This window comes from Rhinatrema bivittatum, chromosome 9 (genome assembly GCF_901001135.1).
Source record: "Rhinatrema bivittatum chromosome 9, aRhiBiv1.1, whole genome shotgun sequence".
Classification (NCBI taxonomy): Eukaryota; Metazoa; Chordata; class Amphibia; order Gymnophiona; family Rhinatrematidae; genus Rhinatrema; species Rhinatrema bivittatum.
Window position 1 is genome coordinate 178,424,235 of NC_042623.1, and position 16,553 is coordinate 178,440,787.

Here is a 16,553-nt window from a genome sequence, read left to right on the forward strand (position 1 = left end):
GGATCAGGGCAGGCAGCAGAAGTCGAAGACGAAGAGAAAGACCAGGATCAGAGCACGAGAGTCAAGCAGGCTGGAACAGGAAGACAGGAACAGGCTGGAGGGTTCAGGAGTACCGGAATAGGCTGGCAGGATCAGGAACACAGGAACAGGCTGGCAGGATCAGGAACAGGCAACTCGAAACTCCAGGGAGCTGACCGCGTTGCAAGCAATGAAAGAGTCTCAGACGCCGAGTTAAATCCCCCTCAGCATCTGACCGGTACCGCAACAAGATGTCAGGGACCAAGTGTTTGTGAGAGAAGATGATGTCAGGAATTAAGTGTGTTTGAGAGCTGAAGAGATCAGAAAGTGAATGTTTATGAGAGCAGAGGATGTCAGGGAGTGAGTGTGTGTGAAAGTGGAGATCAATGAATGATTGTAAGGGCAGATTTGGTCAAGAACTGAATGTGCATGAGAGCTGAGGAGGTCAGTTAATGAGTGTGAATGAGAGCTGAGGTCAGGGAGTGTGTGTGTGTGTGAGAGTGGAGAAGATCAATGAGTGATTGTAAGAGTAGATTATATCAAGGACTGAATGTGTGTGTGAGAGTTGAGGATGTCAGGCAGTTAGTGTGTGAGAGCTGAGGAAATTAGGGATAGAGTGTGTGTGAGAGAAGAGGAGGTCAGGGAGCAAGTATGACAGTGGCAAAGATCAAAGAGTAATTGTGAGTAAGAGTTGAGTATATCAGGATGTGAGTGCGTGTGAAAGATGTGGAGGTCAGGAGTGAGTGTGTCTGAGAGCTGAGACTGTCAGTGAGTAGATATGTGCAAGAGTTGAAAAAGTCAGGTAGTGAGTGTGTAAGAGCTGAGGATGTCAAGGATTGAGTGTGAGAGCTGTGGACATTAGGGAAGTGTGTGTGAGAGTGGAGAAGATCAAGGAGTGATTGTGAGTAAAAGCTGAGTATGTCAAGGAATGAATGTGTGTTAAAACTGTGGAGGTCAGGGAGTGTATGTGAAAGTGGAGAGGATCAAGGAGTGATTGTGAGTAAAAAATTGAGTGTGTGTGAGAGCTGAGGAGGTCAGAAAGTGAGTGTGTATGAGGAGAGGATGACAGGGAGTGAGTGTTTGTGAGAACTGAAGAGGTCAGGGAGTGAGTGTGTGTGTGAGAGCTGAGAAGATAGAGCAGTGAGTTTGAATGAGAATTGACTTTGAGTAGATCAAGGAATGAATGTGTATGAGAGCTGAGGAGATCATGGATTAAGTGTAAGAGTAGAGAAGATCGAGGAGAGATTGTGAGTAAAAATTGAGTAGATCAGGAAGTGGATGTGTATGAGAGATGTGGAGGTCAGGGAGTGAGAATGTAAGAGTGGAGAAGATCAAGGAGTGATTACAAGAGTTGAGTAGATCAAAGAGTAAGTGTGTGTGAATACAGAGGATTTCAGGGAGTGAGTGTGTGTGAAAGCTGAGGAAGTCAGGGAGTGAGAGTGTTTGAGAGAGGAGAGTGCCTGAGAAGCAGCTGTTACAGGGTGATCTGGCTGTGTTGAGGGAGGCCTAAAGGTGTCTGTACATGGGAAGGGGACAGGGTGTGCTCACGAAGTCTCATTGTTCCAGTTGGTTCATAGATGTTTCTCTCCAGTTTGGCAAGAGTAACGCATTCTTTCTTGTTATCGATGTGACCTTTATAGCGCATGTCAGAGTCCAGGCTTGAATTCTGTGGGTAATATTCCATTGCCAGGTACATGTGACACTGAAAAGCTGCATCAGAGCAAGGAGGGTGTAGGGAGTTGACAACATGCAGACAGAATCTCAGGTGCAGCCGGTGCCAGACGCCTGTTTCAGGTGTAATTCATGACTTTCTTAACTAGAATCACAGACGAGGGTGGCAGATATGAGCTCCTTAGTGCTGCCACAGATCTTCTTCCTCTCGCCTTCCCTCTGTGTCTCTCCCAGGTGTGCTTGAATTCTGACAGTCTTGGCTCCTATAACCTGCGCTGGAAGTTTGTTCCAGGTGCCCCTTACCCCCTCACATTTCCATTTAGCTTCCATCCCTCCCTCCCTTCAGCTCTATACGATGACCCCTTGTCCTTGAGATTATCGTTCTATGGAGCATGCGACTTTCTGCTGCCTTACTGAAGCCTACGCACAAGTCTCTTTGTTCCTTTCTCGCTTTATGAACATGTTTAACTGCTGCTGGTAATGAGTTAATTTCCTACATCATGATCTTGATCTGCAGACGTGTATCATACATACTTTCCTCACTTCTTCCTTGACCTCATGCTCCGTTAATGACATTGAAAGTGCTAGCCTGAGAATTGGTGCAGTGTAGCACACCGATTCTCTCCAAAAAGAATAACTGATTGTTTGGAACATTTCTCCCTTTCAGTTCTTTCTTCTACAGCAAGGCTGGGTAAACTTTTTTTTTCACCTTTGGCCACTTTAGTGACTCTCATTTGCACAAGGAGCTGGGAGGGAGGAGGGGATCCCCTAGAAAAGAGAAATAGAAGCAACACTAAGAAGAGATAGCCAGACAACGTCAATCTTTATTTCAATACTGAAATCTGCACAGCTGTGAAATAATACAATCATAGTACACAGCTAGGAAATAATACACCTATAATGCACAGCTAGGAACTAATACAGTTATAATGCACACTTACGAAATAATACAGTTATAGTGCACAGCTAAGAAATAATATAGTTATAATGCACAGTTAAGAAATAATACAATTATAGTGCACAGCTAGGAAATAATACAGTTATGCATAGCTATGAAATAATACAGTTATAATGTTATGACCAGGAATGTGGACCCTTGGGCCGGCCATGCTGAGAAGAAGTGGAAGAGAGCCCCGCTGAGAAGAAGAGGCCGGGTGGAGGATCGAGACAGAAGGACAGACAGATGTTTCACCCTGGAAGTCCGAGATCCCCCCAGGAGGAGCCCGTGAGGATCCGGACCACTGGGACTTAGGTGAATACCTTGAGACAAAGAGCGGCAGTGAAGACGGACCAGGATCTGGATAGGCGGCAACCAGGAATACGAGAAGACGAGCCAGGGTCAAACCAGGAAGCAATCCGAAGGTAGGATAGGCTGGCACCTGGAACAGCGGACTGAAGCAGGAGTGGAGCTGGAGCTGGAATCCAAGACCTGGAGGGCCAGCAGGACTGGAGCAGGATCCGAAGCAGGCACGGAAGAGAAGGCAGGAACAAGCAGGAACAAGCAACTTACTACTCACCGGGAGTCGACCACGTTGCAAGGCAGGGAATTTCGGTCAAATGCCGGGTTTAAATCCCCGCCAGCATCTGACATCACAATTGTGTGCTGGCCGCGGTTTCGCACCAGAGGCCCTTTAAAAGGGTTCTCTCTGTGCGCGCGCCTAAGGGGGCGGAGTCAGAGTGGAGCTCGGCGGCGTCTCTCTCGTGGAGCCGCCGCCTCGGAGGCCGAGTAGGCCCAGTGCGTCCCGGGACCTGCTGCCGATGCCCCGGAAGGCAAGGTAAGGACCCGGTCGTGAGGGTCGCGACTGGGACCGCAACAGTACCCCCCCTTCTCAAAGGCCCCGGTTTACCAGGATGCTCCTGATGAAATTGTTGCAGAAGAGACTTATCCAGGATGTTCCGAGCGGGCTCCCATGTGTTCTCTTCAGGTCCACACCCCTTCCAAGCTAAGAGATACTCCCATCGACGATGTTGAAAGCGCACATCGGGTACCTCTCGAACCTGTTAAGTCACGTCATCTTGTATTGGAGTATTCGTAGAGTCAGGTGATCGAAGGTGATATCTGGATAGCACAACCGGTTTCAGTAAAGATACGTGAAACACATTATGAACACGTAATGTAGTGGGAAGACGTAATCAATAAGACACAAGACCCACTCTTTCAGTCACACAAAAAGGACCACAGTACCTGGGAGCCAACTTCCGTGACGGATCCCGAAGATGTAGATTCTTAGTGCTTAACCAGACCTTGTCGCCTAGAAGGAACTTAGGTGCCAGTTGTCGATGTTGATCAGCATACCTTTTTGCGAGTCTCGCCAACTTGGAGAGTCTTCTTTGCATGGAACTCCAGAGGTTCTGTAATTGTAAGGCGGAGAGTTGAGCCGCCGGCGAAGGAACAGATATCGGCAGAGGAATTGGGGGCTTGAGTTGTTGACCATATACTACTTGGAAGGGTGACCTCCCTGTGGCTGAATGAGTATGGTTGTTGTAGGAGAATTCGGCCCACGGTAACAGTGCCACCCAATTGTTTTGCCTCTCGGTAACAAAGAGGCACAGGAATGTCTTCAAAGAGCGATTCATCTGTTCGGTCTGTCCATTACTTTGGGGATGGAAAGCTGTAGACAGGTTTAGTTGGACTCCAAATTTCTTGCATAACACCCTCCAGTATCGGGCGGTAAACTGGGGGCCTCGATTCGATATGATATTCTGTGGAAGACCATGAGCTCGGAAGATGTGCTGTGTAAAAAGGTTGGGCTAGCTCTGGTGCAGAAGGTAATTTGGGAAGTGAAACAAAGTGGGCCATTTTGGAGAAGCAATCCACTGTTACCCAAATGACAGTGTTCCCCTCGGAAGACGGCAAGTCCACCACAAAATCTGTAGCTATGTGGGTCCAGGATTCCACGGGAATGGGCAAGGGTTGCAGAAGACCCCATGGAAGTCCTGTTCGGGGCTTTTGTTTTGCACAAGTGAGGCACGAGCTGACATAAGTGCGAACATCTTGCCTTATGTTAGGCCACCAGTAATAGCGATTAAAAAGGTCTAAAGTGCTTTCTCGGCCCGCATGGCTGCCAGTGAGAGAATCATGGGCCCAACTTAAAACTCTTCTTCGACTCCACCGTGGAACGACGGTCCTTCCAAGAGCACTTCTCGAGCTTTGCATAGAGATGATTGTCCTTGAGAACCTGTAGTACTTGTTTTACATGTTGGCGATGAGATTTCAAGTCTCAGGAGTAAATCAGAATGTCATCAAGATACACTATAACTGAAGAATATAACATCTCGCGAAGTACTTCGTTCATCAAATGCTGGAAGACTGCTGGGGCATTGCATAGTCCAAATGGCATTACTAGATACTCGTAATGTCCGTCCCGAGTGTTGAAGGCAGTCTTCCATTCATCTCCGGGTCGGATTCGGACAAGATTGTACGCACCTCGCAGATCAAGTTTGGTGAAGATCTTAGCTCCTTGTAATCTACCCAGGAGTTCAGGGATCAGCGGAAGAGGATAGCGATCCCTCTTGGTAATGGCATTTAGACCTCTGTAATCAATGCAAGGTCTCAGGGAGCCATCCTTTTTCCCTACAAAGAAGAATCCCACCCCTGCTGGGGATTTGGAGGGTCTCATGAACCCTCTAGCAAGGTTCTCGGCAATGTACTCCGACATAGCTCGTGTCTCAGGTAGTGATAAGGGATAAACCCTTCCTCGAGGTGGCGTAGTTCCAGGTAATAGCTCTATGGCACAGTCAAAAGGACGATGTTGGGGTAGGATCTCTGCCTTTTTCTTGGAGAATACTTCCGCAAACTCCGCATAAGGTGCGAGAAGCAGAACGTAAGTGCTCAGCAACGTCACACGTGGAGTGCAAGGGGCTTTGAGGCAGTTAGTGAAACAGGAGGAGCTCCATTGCGCGATTTGTAAAGTGTCCCATTGAATCACCAGGGAGTGTTGCTGCAGCCACGGACGTCCTAGTACAATGGGATGTACTGCTCTTTCTAGTATCAAGAAGGAGACCTCCTCAGTATGCAAACTCCGGTACGGAGAGTCAGAGGAACCGTAGATATTGAGATACTTCCAGGAAGAACTGTTCCTCGAATAGAGGTGATCCATAGCGGGGGAACATGAGGAAGACTAGGAATCCGCAGCTGTTGCACCAAATCAGAGAGAATGAAATTCCCACCTGCACCAGAGTCAATGAAGGCAAGGGCCTCAAAAGAATCTCCTGGGTATTCCAGGGTGACAGGTACAGTACACTGAGGAGCAGAATTAACACAGCCTAGGAGTAGCTCCCCAGTACAGCCTAGGCTTTGGTGTTTTCCGGCCGCTCCTTACATTGGGCTACAAAGTGGCCCTTGCTGCCACAATACAGGCATAGCCCTAAAGCTCAACGCATTGCCTCACTTCCACAGTTAAGGGCGTATGCCCTAGCTGCATGAGCTCCTCAGTTGTTGCTTCAGAATGCGCTGCAACAGAACTTGTTGGAGACGTCATGGGTCTGGAAAAAGCGGGCGCCAAAGGAACTATCCGATGAGGCGGTTGTCCCTCTCTTGTCCTTTGCTGAAGGCGATGGTCAATTCACCCAGCCAAGTCAATCACTCCATTGAGTTCGTCGGGGATATCCCTGGCAGCTAGCTCGTCCTTGATCCGAGCTGATAGGCCTTCCAGGAAAACTCCTCGCAGACTATCATCGCGCCATCCTACTTCCAGGGCGAGAGTGCGGAACTCTATCACATAGTCTGCCAAGGAACGGGATCCTTGGCGCAGCTGCAAGAGCTCAGAGGTGGCGGTAGCCATGCGTGCGGGTTCATCGAAAGCTTGTTTAAAGTTCACCACAAACTGTGGCAAGTTATTCAACATGGGGTCGCTCCGCTCCCACATAGGAGAGGCCCAACTCAGCGCCTTCCCATCCAATAAGGAGAGGATATAAGCCACCTTGACGGAGCCAGTAGGGAACTTACTTGATAGAAGAGAGAACCGTATGTAACATTGGTTCAAAAACCCCCGACAGCCCTTCGCATCCCCGGAGTAGCGGGATGGAGCTGGTAATTGAGTGGGTGTGTTCACACTCACCACCAGAGCTGGAGGTTGCACAAGGGGTGGTTCTGAGGGGGTGGCATCCAAACGGTTTGCCAGATGCTCGACAGTGGCAGCCAAAACGTCCAAGCAGTATTGTTGTTGCTGCAAACGCTGGGCCATTCCGGGAATGGCCTGCAGGCCCGAGATGTCCGCCGGGTCCACAGCCTTGCAAACTGTTATGACCAGGAATGTGGACCCTTGCGCCGGCCGTGCGGAAAAGAAGTGGAAGAGATCCCCGCTGAGAAGAAGAGGCCGGGTGGAGGATCGAGACAGAAGGACAGACAGATGCTTCACCCTGGAAGTCCGAGATCCCCCCAGGAGGAGCCCTGAGGATCCGGACCATTGGGACTTAGGTGAATACCTTGAGACGAAGAGCGGCAGTGAAGATGGACCAGGATCTGGATAGGCGGCAACCAGGAACACGAGAAGACGAGCCGGGGTCAAACCAGGAAGCAATCCAAAGGTAGGATAGGCTGGCACCTGGAACAGCGGACTGAAGCAGGAGTGGAGCTGGAGCGGGAAGGATCCAAGACCTGGAGGGCCAGCAGGACTGGAGCAGGATCCGAAGCAGGGATGGAAGAGAAGGCAGGAACAAGCAACTTACTACTCACCGGGAGTCGACCACGTTGCAAGGCAGGGAACTTCGGTCAGACGCCGGGTTTAAATCGCCGCCGGCGTCTGACATCACAATTGCGGGCTGGCCGCGGATTCGGACCAGAGGTCCTTTAAAAGGGCTCTCTCTGCGCGCGTGCCTAAAGGGGCGGAGTCAGAGCGGAGCTCAGCGGCATCTCCCTGGTGGAGCCGTCGCTGCGTAGGCCAAGTAGGCCCAGCTCGTCCCGGGACCTGCTGCCGATCCCCTGGAAGGCAAGGTAAGGACCCGGTCGCAACATATAATGCATAGCTATGAAATAATACAGTTATAATGCACAGCTGTGAAATAATACAGTTATAATGCACAGCTAGGAAATAATACAGTTATAGTGCACAGCTAGGAAATAATACAGTTATAGTGCACAGCTAGGAAATAATACAGTTATAATGCACAGCTAGGAAATAATACAGTTATAGTGCACAGCTATGAAATAATACAGTTATAATGCACAGCTAGGAAATAATACAGTTATAGTGCACAGCTAGGAAATATAGTTATATTGTGCAGCTAGGAAATAAGACAGTTATACTGCACAGCTATTAAATACATAATAGCATAGCAAATGACAGCAGAAAAGACGCAGGTGGTCCATCCAGTCCAGCAAGCTTTTATTTCGGGTTTTTTTCAGGGTAGCAATTGCTGCTTGGTGCAGATTACCCTGTGCCTTCTGGTAAGGGCAAAACTGCTGCTCTGTGCAGGTTAACATAAGAACATAAGAACATGCCATACTGGGTCAGACCAAGGGTCCATCAAGCCCAGCATCCTGTTTCCAACAGTGGCCAATCCACGCCACAAGAACCTGGCAAGTACCCAAACACTAAGAAGATCCCATGCTACTGATGCAATTAATAGCAGTGGCTATTCCCTAAGTAAACTTGATTAATAGCCATTAATGGACTTCTCCTCCAAGAATTTATACAAACCTTTTTTGAACCCAGCTACACTAAGGGGTAGATTTTATAAATCTATGTGCGAGCATACTTTTGTTCGCGCAACAGGCACGAACATAAGTACACCGGATTTTATAAGATACGTGCATAGGTGTGCGTATCTTATAAAATCCGGGGTTGGCGCGTGCAAGGGGGGTGCACATTTGTGCAACTTGCGCGCGCCGAGCCATGCGCGCACTGCCCGTTCCCTCCGAGGCCGCTCCGAAATCAGAAAGGCCTCGGAGGGAACTTTCCTTCTACCCCCCCCCCCCGCACCTTCCCCTCCCTTCCTTTACCTAACCCACCCCCCCTGCCCTATCTAAACCTTCCCCCTACCTTTGTTGTCAAAGTTATGCCTGCCAGAGGCAGGCGTAACTCTGTGCGCGCCAGCGGGCTGCTGGCACGCCATCACCCAACCCGGGGGCTGGTCCGGAGGCCTCGACCACGCCCCCGGGCCGGCGCCACGCCCCTGTCACGCCCCCATATTCACGCCGCCCACCCGACACGCCCCCGACACGCCCCCTTTGCGAAGCCCCGGGACTTACGTGTCCTCTCTGAAGCGTTTCCTGGCCGCTGCCTCAGTAGGGCGTGTAAATATATACACGGGTTTGTAAGTGATAATACCACCTGTAGATTGTATTTGATGTCCTTTTTCACGTACATGAATGCATCATTTTTAACTGTGTGTAGGAAGGAGGAGGGAACAAGGCCGCCACACACATACCCCCAGCATTCACGCATCTCCCCCTTCCCCAGTGCACAGGTGCTGGGGTCCCTGAGAGATTCCTGGAAATATATCTGCCACTGCTGGGGACCCCTGAGCCCTCTCTCCCCCTCCTTCCTAGGCTCCAACGGGTCCCCCACCCCCTTTGCCTTCTCGCTGATTAGACCTCTGCCATGCATTGGGGGGGGGGGGCATCTCACCCCTCGCCTTGTGCCGACCCCTGGAAACAGGCAGCTCACTCTGCTCCAATGCAGGAAGGAAGGGGCAGCCAAAATCTTGTCAGCACCTCCTCCTTCCTCGCTGAGGGTAAGCAGGAGCAGCCCCAGGCACGGGGGTCCCCCATGCCCTGAGCCCGGCTCCTACCAGGGCTCTCCCAGCAAGAAAATGTGTCAAAACCTAAAAAAAAAAAACCACTCAGCCCTGGGGGGAAATCCCAAGCAGCCAGGGAGTGGAGTGGAAAAGAAGTCTGACAGAGTCCCCCGGGCAGGATGTGCCTGACTCTTCTGAAATTCAACACCGGAAAGGCTCCTCACCATCTCCTAAGGGAGTGCCCAGAGGGCGAGGGCCCCGCCAGCACCCTGAAAGGGAGGGGCTGCGTGTGAATGGTAACCCCCCCATGCACTAATCTGCACTGGGACAGCAGAGTAAAGGTTCACCCAGGCCCTACTGCAGTCTCAATGCCGAGAGAGGTCCCACCCGCGTCTGCTGGCTCCAGTATTTCATACCCGGCACACTCGCAGCTCCACCTCTCTACTTCAGTTATTCAGAGTTGTGGGGGGTTTTTTTTGGGGGGGGGGGGTGTTGCCTGGGTCACCTTTAATACAGTGAAGCAGGGGAGGACCCAGACACATTCCCGGTGGAGGCAGCACAGGCTGCAGCTCTTACTCCCACTCCCCTCTCCTCCTTCTGAAAGGGCTTGGGCTAGTTTTGGAGGGCATTGGCACTTTGTCGTGTGCTGTGGGCTTTGAGGACTTGCAGTGTGGCTTATTCCCTTACATTTTGTCCTCATGGCTCGTGTGTCTGACGCTGTGCCCCTTGCTGAGCGTTAAAGCTCATCCTCCAGACCCGCCAGCATTCCCTGGGCCCTGTGTCACGTAACCCTGCATGGGAAGGGCTGGGATGTATGGTCTGAGTCTCCATCTTCCTCCTCGGTCACACCAGCACAATCCATCGTACTGTGTGCTTAATGTTTACCATTCTCCCGTCCCAGCTTTCCAAGTCATGAATCCTCGTACTTCCCAGTCATTCCTGCTTCACAGTAAATGTTCCTCCTGGAGACGTAGAGCTCCCTGCTGCTGCACACCTCTGCTTCTGGGCCATACTGGTACCAGAAAACCCCACCCTGGCTGCCCTCTCCTTTCTGGGGCTATGAGCCCTGCCTTCCAAGGACCGAGCTCGGGATCCGGACGGAGACAGTGCTGAGAGATAGAGGAATCCCGGGAGAAGCTAAAGCCCTATGCAAACCAGGACACCCACAGGCTGAAGAATGACTGCTCCAGCTTGTGGTGGGAAGTGCGAACAAAAGGGCTCTGTCTGTCCTGCAGCGAGCAAGCACAGGACACCTTCAGAGAGCGGCGAGAGGCTCCTCTCACCTCTGAGACTCTGCAGGCTCCTCCGGGCCACCCCAGCCACATCCTTCCCACACACACAATCAACAATTAGGCAGGTCCAGTAACCTGCACAGAGCAGCAGTTACTAATTAACAGAATAAAAATAAATGCATGAAAAGAATAAAGAAGGAAAGCTTGCTGGGCAGAGTGGATGGATCACCTGGCGTCTTTTTCTGCCACCATTTAGTATATTACATGGGAAAGAACAGTGAAAGTGCGGTCTTCTGAGGTGGAAATATCACTTACTCCATGTACGTTTGTATGCTTATAAAACTGAATAAATAATAGCAACTGAGGGACAGAATAACAAACACATCAGACAACACGACTAATAAGTATTACGACAATCCTCCGCTCTCCATAGTTGGGAACTTGTGATTTTTAGTCTCCCTGCAATTGTCATGGGGGTCTGATGTAGACAAACTTTCTCCTCTCTCTCTCCCTCCCTCCCTCCCTCACTCATGCACTGTCCTCCCGCTCTGCAGGCAGCAGCCGTGGCCGATGGGGCTACTTCCCTTCCGGGCCGAGGGGGCCAACGCTGCTTTGCCTCCTGCTCCTCCATTTTTCAGCCACACAGGCCGAAGCCACGTTGCTCCACGCCTTCCTCCTCCTCCTTTCCACGCTGCAGCCTGCTCCTGCTCCTTCTGGGGCGGCGATGGCATCTTTTCCTTCCCGCCCGTGCGGCCCACATCACAGCACCGGCAGGAAGAAGAGGACGCCATCGTGGCACCGCCCCCAAACCTGTGCCTGCTGTAAGCGGCTGCTAGGGCTTCCATCGGCCCTGCTACTACTTCATATATTAATACAGAAAGCAAGGCAGGAGAAAGAGCAATAATCCCAAAGCAACTAGGCGCACAGAACCTGTCATGGGAGTTACCAACAACGCGTGCGCAAGCTGCTACCCCTGAATGTACCACTAGTAAAGTCGATGGGGGATCCTTTATCAATTATTATTGATAAAGGAAAATCAATTGTTACAACTGAAACTAGAAAAACTCGAAAATATTGCAAGATTAAGAAATATTCGTTGCATAAATTTCCCCAAAATACATTAACACCAATTCAAATTTGGAGAAAATAAAATTTGGAGGAAATCTTGAACTTACCCGAATCAGCTTTACCAATAATTTCTAAATTATATTACTTGCCACCAAAAAAAAATAAATCTGTAGGTGTAAAGATTGTTGGGAATTTGCAAGTAGATGAGTTGCAGCAAAGACAACCCATAGTGGATAATACTATCAGGGGCGGATTGGCCTATCGGGGGATCGGGCATCTCCCGGTGGGCCGATCACTCCAGCCACGTGGTCTGCCGTGCGCGGCCGTGACAGAGTCACACTCGGCAAACCACGTGATGTGTCCTGGGCCGGCCTGGGTTGCGAATACCCGGGCCGGTCCGACATCGTGAATCCGCTGAATACTATTATCGTGTTAGATCTTGGAACAGTCAGAAGAGGGTTTAGCAGTGCCCTCTACATTGATAGTCTCAATCATGTAAGAATCTGACAGAGAGTGGGTTTTTAAGAAGTATTTTGTCAATAGGTCTAAAGAATTCATGGGTTGCAGGGTCCAACTTTTTCCAGACCTCGCTCCCTCAACCCAGAGTCGTAGGAAACAATTTTTATTATTAAAAGTACAAGTGATACAAATGGGGATGTTCCTCATTTTGAAGTACCCCTGTAAATGTATAATAAAGAGTGAGGGTAACACTTACGTTTTCACACAACCTACGCAACTAACTCAATGTATTGAAAGCAGATTAAGTTCCACACCTGGGACCACAGGATAGAGCTGTTTGGATGTGAAACGGTCTCTCATAAGTAAATAGATAACATCCCCCAGGTTAGTAAATTGAAATGGTTAAAGGTTAAAATTATCAAGGATTTGGGAATCTTGGAACCTGGAATAGTGGGCTTGAAAGACAGGTTTTTGGTTTCTTCGATGAATCTGTCATTTAAAGAGATTTGCTGGAGGAATTAATTAATTATAATAAATTAACTCAATTAATGAAAATGTATTGGGTAATGTTTATCTTTACTTGTAACCTGTATAAAACTCAAGATATGTATGCTTGATATGTAATCATGAAAATATTATAAATAAATAAAAAGAAAGTTGATGGGGGAAGGAGTAGGAGATGCTCGTGCAGAATGTGCTACTAGCACCACGGAGAGGTGCCATGCTGGGTCAGACCAAAGGTCCACTGAGCCCAGCCTCCTGGCTCCAACAGTGCCCAGCCTCTAAAAGTAGATTTCATTTCTTGCTGCTCACTCCCTGTGTCACCTAGTTAATAACTATGTATGGGCTTTTCTTCCAGGAACTTGTCCAAACCCTATTTAAACCACGCTATGCTAGTTGCCTTCACCACATCTTCCAGAAACAAACTCCACAGACTGAGTGATAAAATAATTTTCCAATTTGTTTTACATCTGCTCCCTGTTAGTTTAAAGGAGTGTCCACTACTCTTAGAACAATTTGAAAGGATAAATAACCATTCCCTGTTTACCTATTCCACTCTACTCATTATTTTGTAGATCTCAATCATATTTCCCCTCAATTGTCTCTTTTCCAAGTTATTACAACTGCTTAGACTTTCTATAGCCTACACAACATATGCAGCTGTTGCAACTGTGGACCCTTGGGCAGAGGCAGGATTGACTCCACCTGCAGGGAGGAGCCTTTCAACTTTCCTGTGTCTCCTGTTCCAGCATCTCCTGCTCCTTCGTCTCTCCATTCCTGGTAGTACCCTTCAGACTGATCTCACGGTACTGACCTCTGCCTGTTCTCCAACTACTCTCTGATTGCTGCCTGACCTGACCTCTGCCTGGAACTCCAACTATTCTCTGATTGCTGCCTGACCTGACCTCTGCCTGGAACTCCAACTATTCTCTGATTGCTGCCTGACCTGACCTCTGCCTGGAACTCCGACTACTCTCTGATTGCTGCCTGACCTGACCTCTGCCTGTTCTCTGACTACTCTCTGATTGTTGCCTGACCTGACCTCTGCCTGTTCTCTGACTACTCTCTGATTGCTGCCTGACCTGACCTCTGCCTGTTCTCTGACTACTCTCTGATTGCTGCCTGACCTGACCTCTGCCTGGAACTCCGACTACTCTCTGATTGCTGCCTGACCTGACCTCTGCCTGTTCTCTGACTACTCTCTGATTGTTGCCTGACCTGACCTCTGCCTGTTCTCTGACTACTCTCTGATTGCTGCCTGACCTGACCTCTGCCTGTTCTCTGACTACTCTCTGATTGCTGCCTGACCTGACCTCTGCCTGTTCTCCAACTACTCTCTGATTGCTGCCTGACCTGACCTCTGCCTGAAACGCCGACTACTCTCTGATTGCTGCCTGACCTGACCTCTGCCTGGAACTCCGACTACTCTCTGCTGCCTGTCCTGATTTCTGCCTGTTTTCTGTCTACTCTCTGATCGCTGCCTGACCTGACCTCTGCCTGAAACGCCGACTACTCTCTGATTGTTGCCTGACCTGACCTCTGCCTGGAACTCCGACTACTCTTGTCTGCCACCTGGAACTTGACCTTCTGTTTGAACTGACCATGCCCGGATTGACCTCTGTTACCGACCCTGCCTGTCTGACCATTCTGGACTGATACTCTGGCCTTGATTCTCGCTATACACTTGGACACTCTCTTCTGGCCTCCTGCGACCTCTGGACTTCCCTGTCTGAACACCTTGTTCGTGGTGGGCACTCCTTTGAGCTTTCTCTCTTGGAGACCCTGCGAGGCCCACCTAAGACCAGGCAGCCTGGGTAACCAAGGGCTCAACCTGAGGGAACCCCGGGTTGCTATTGGCGAAGCTCCAGCTAGCCTCTGTCTCCTCCTGTTCTCCGCTTCCTGGTGGCAGGCGCTCTCCGAGTCCGACCGGAGGGCCGTACCAATCCTGCACCAGGCCAAGGGTCCACTCCCAGTGCAACAAAACAGAGAAGACCATTTTACTGTTATAATTATTGTATGTGAACCCCCCCCCCCCACCCAAAGGAGAGAGGGATAAAGACTATGCTACCATTTAAGTGAACTGCAGCAGAGAAAAAAAGAGGACAATGCAGCTATGAAACATGAGCCGCCAGCCCAGGAAGCACATAATGAGATTGAATAGGTTGCCAGACCGCTTACTGTGAAGGTGCTTAAATGACCATTGAATAGATGAGTCAGAGATTCAGGTACGGGAATTTGCATGTTACACTCCCCTGGACTACTATTAGGAACTTGGCAGTGAAATTTCACTTTAAATCATACAGAACTATGACTGGAAAAGTCTTACCTTTGAGAATTCTGAATGAGAGAGGGATTTGTGAGAAAAATGTACTGAAAAACTGTCCTAGGAAGCAAACAGATTCTCATCCTTACTAACAAGGGGAGTCAGAGCCTTGGGTACCCAGTTAGACAGCAGAAAAAAACAGCCAGGCAGGATGGAAGGGTATGCACATGCTCTCTTACCATGGACCTGCCTGGCTCTTGGCCTTTTGGCTGAAAGAAGGTGACCCGTCTAGGCTAGGTAACAGAAAATGACTGGCCATTAGCTAAGCAGAGCTAAAATCACTGAAAGCTGAGACTGTGGAGGGCTTGAATCACTGAACACTAAGCAAGCCATGTGCCTAGTGGATCTATAAACCCAAGCCAGGAAATGCCCTCCTACCAAGGGAGAAGAACTGAAGGACAGTGGCAGATCTGAAGTTGGAGCTGTGGCTGTGGATTCCAGGGGCAGATTGGGAGGTGACTCTGGATCCCAGTGGCAGATTGAGCGGTAAACCCCAGTGGCAGATTGAGTGGTCCCCAAGAAGGCATGGACCCCAGTGGCAGATCGACCAGTCCCCCAGGAGGGAGTGCACTCCAGCAGCAGATCGAGGGTCCTGCAGGAGCGCAGAGACCCCAGTAGTACATGAAGTGGTCCCCAAGAAGACATGGACCCCAGCGGCAGATCAAGTGGTCCTGTAGCAGGGCGTGGACCCCAGCAGCATATCGAGCAATCCCCAAGAAGGCATGCCCCCCAGCAGCAGATCGAGTGGTTCCCCAGGAGGGTGTGGACCCCAGCAGCATTCCAGGAGGTAGAGTTGGATTCCCCAGGAGGGTGTGGACCCCAGCGACAGACCAGGAGGAAGTTTTAGGTTCCCAGGAGGATATGGGCCCCAGTATTGGCACAGACCTTTCAGTGGAGCAGAAGCGGCACCTAGGAGATGTCAGCAATATAAATACAACAGACCCCCCACCTCCAGGCCAACACTGCCCACCAGACCAGTTGCATCTTTTCACATGGGTGAGACCTGGGAAAAATAGGGGGAGCGATAATAATAGCACTTGATAAAACAGGAACTCAAGAGGTCCCTTCTATATGGTGTTATGCGTGCCATCCATGGTAGGCCCGCAGCGCGGCCCCCTGACCTTCTCTCACATCCAGCTCCTGGTTCCTCCTCATTGGCGGCGGTGCACCGCTGGCTCCAACCTTGGGCCGCCCCCGGTGCCTCCGGCTCTGCCTTGGTCCCCAGTACTGCAGCTCAAGATGCCATTGCTCGTTGGGTCTCCCCGCGTGGGCCGCGGAGAGAAGCCACTACTCGCACTGCGCCCCTTCCTAGATGCGTGCGCTTGCATCTCTGATCCTTATGAAGGGCCCGCGGCGGGAAACTGGCCGCAGCTCCGGATGATGACATCAACTCTTCAGTATATTTAAGCTCAGGCCTCACTCCATAGCGTTGTTTTTGCAACAGGTCTCCTCGCTATCCGTGTACTCGCCGCTGCTAGTGAATCCTCTCTATTCTTCATTTCTAACCTCCGTTGTTCCCGGTTCCTGTCTTCTTCGTTCCTGCCCTGTCTGTGTTGGACTAACTCTATGGATATCGACTTTGCTTTGTTTGACTACACTAC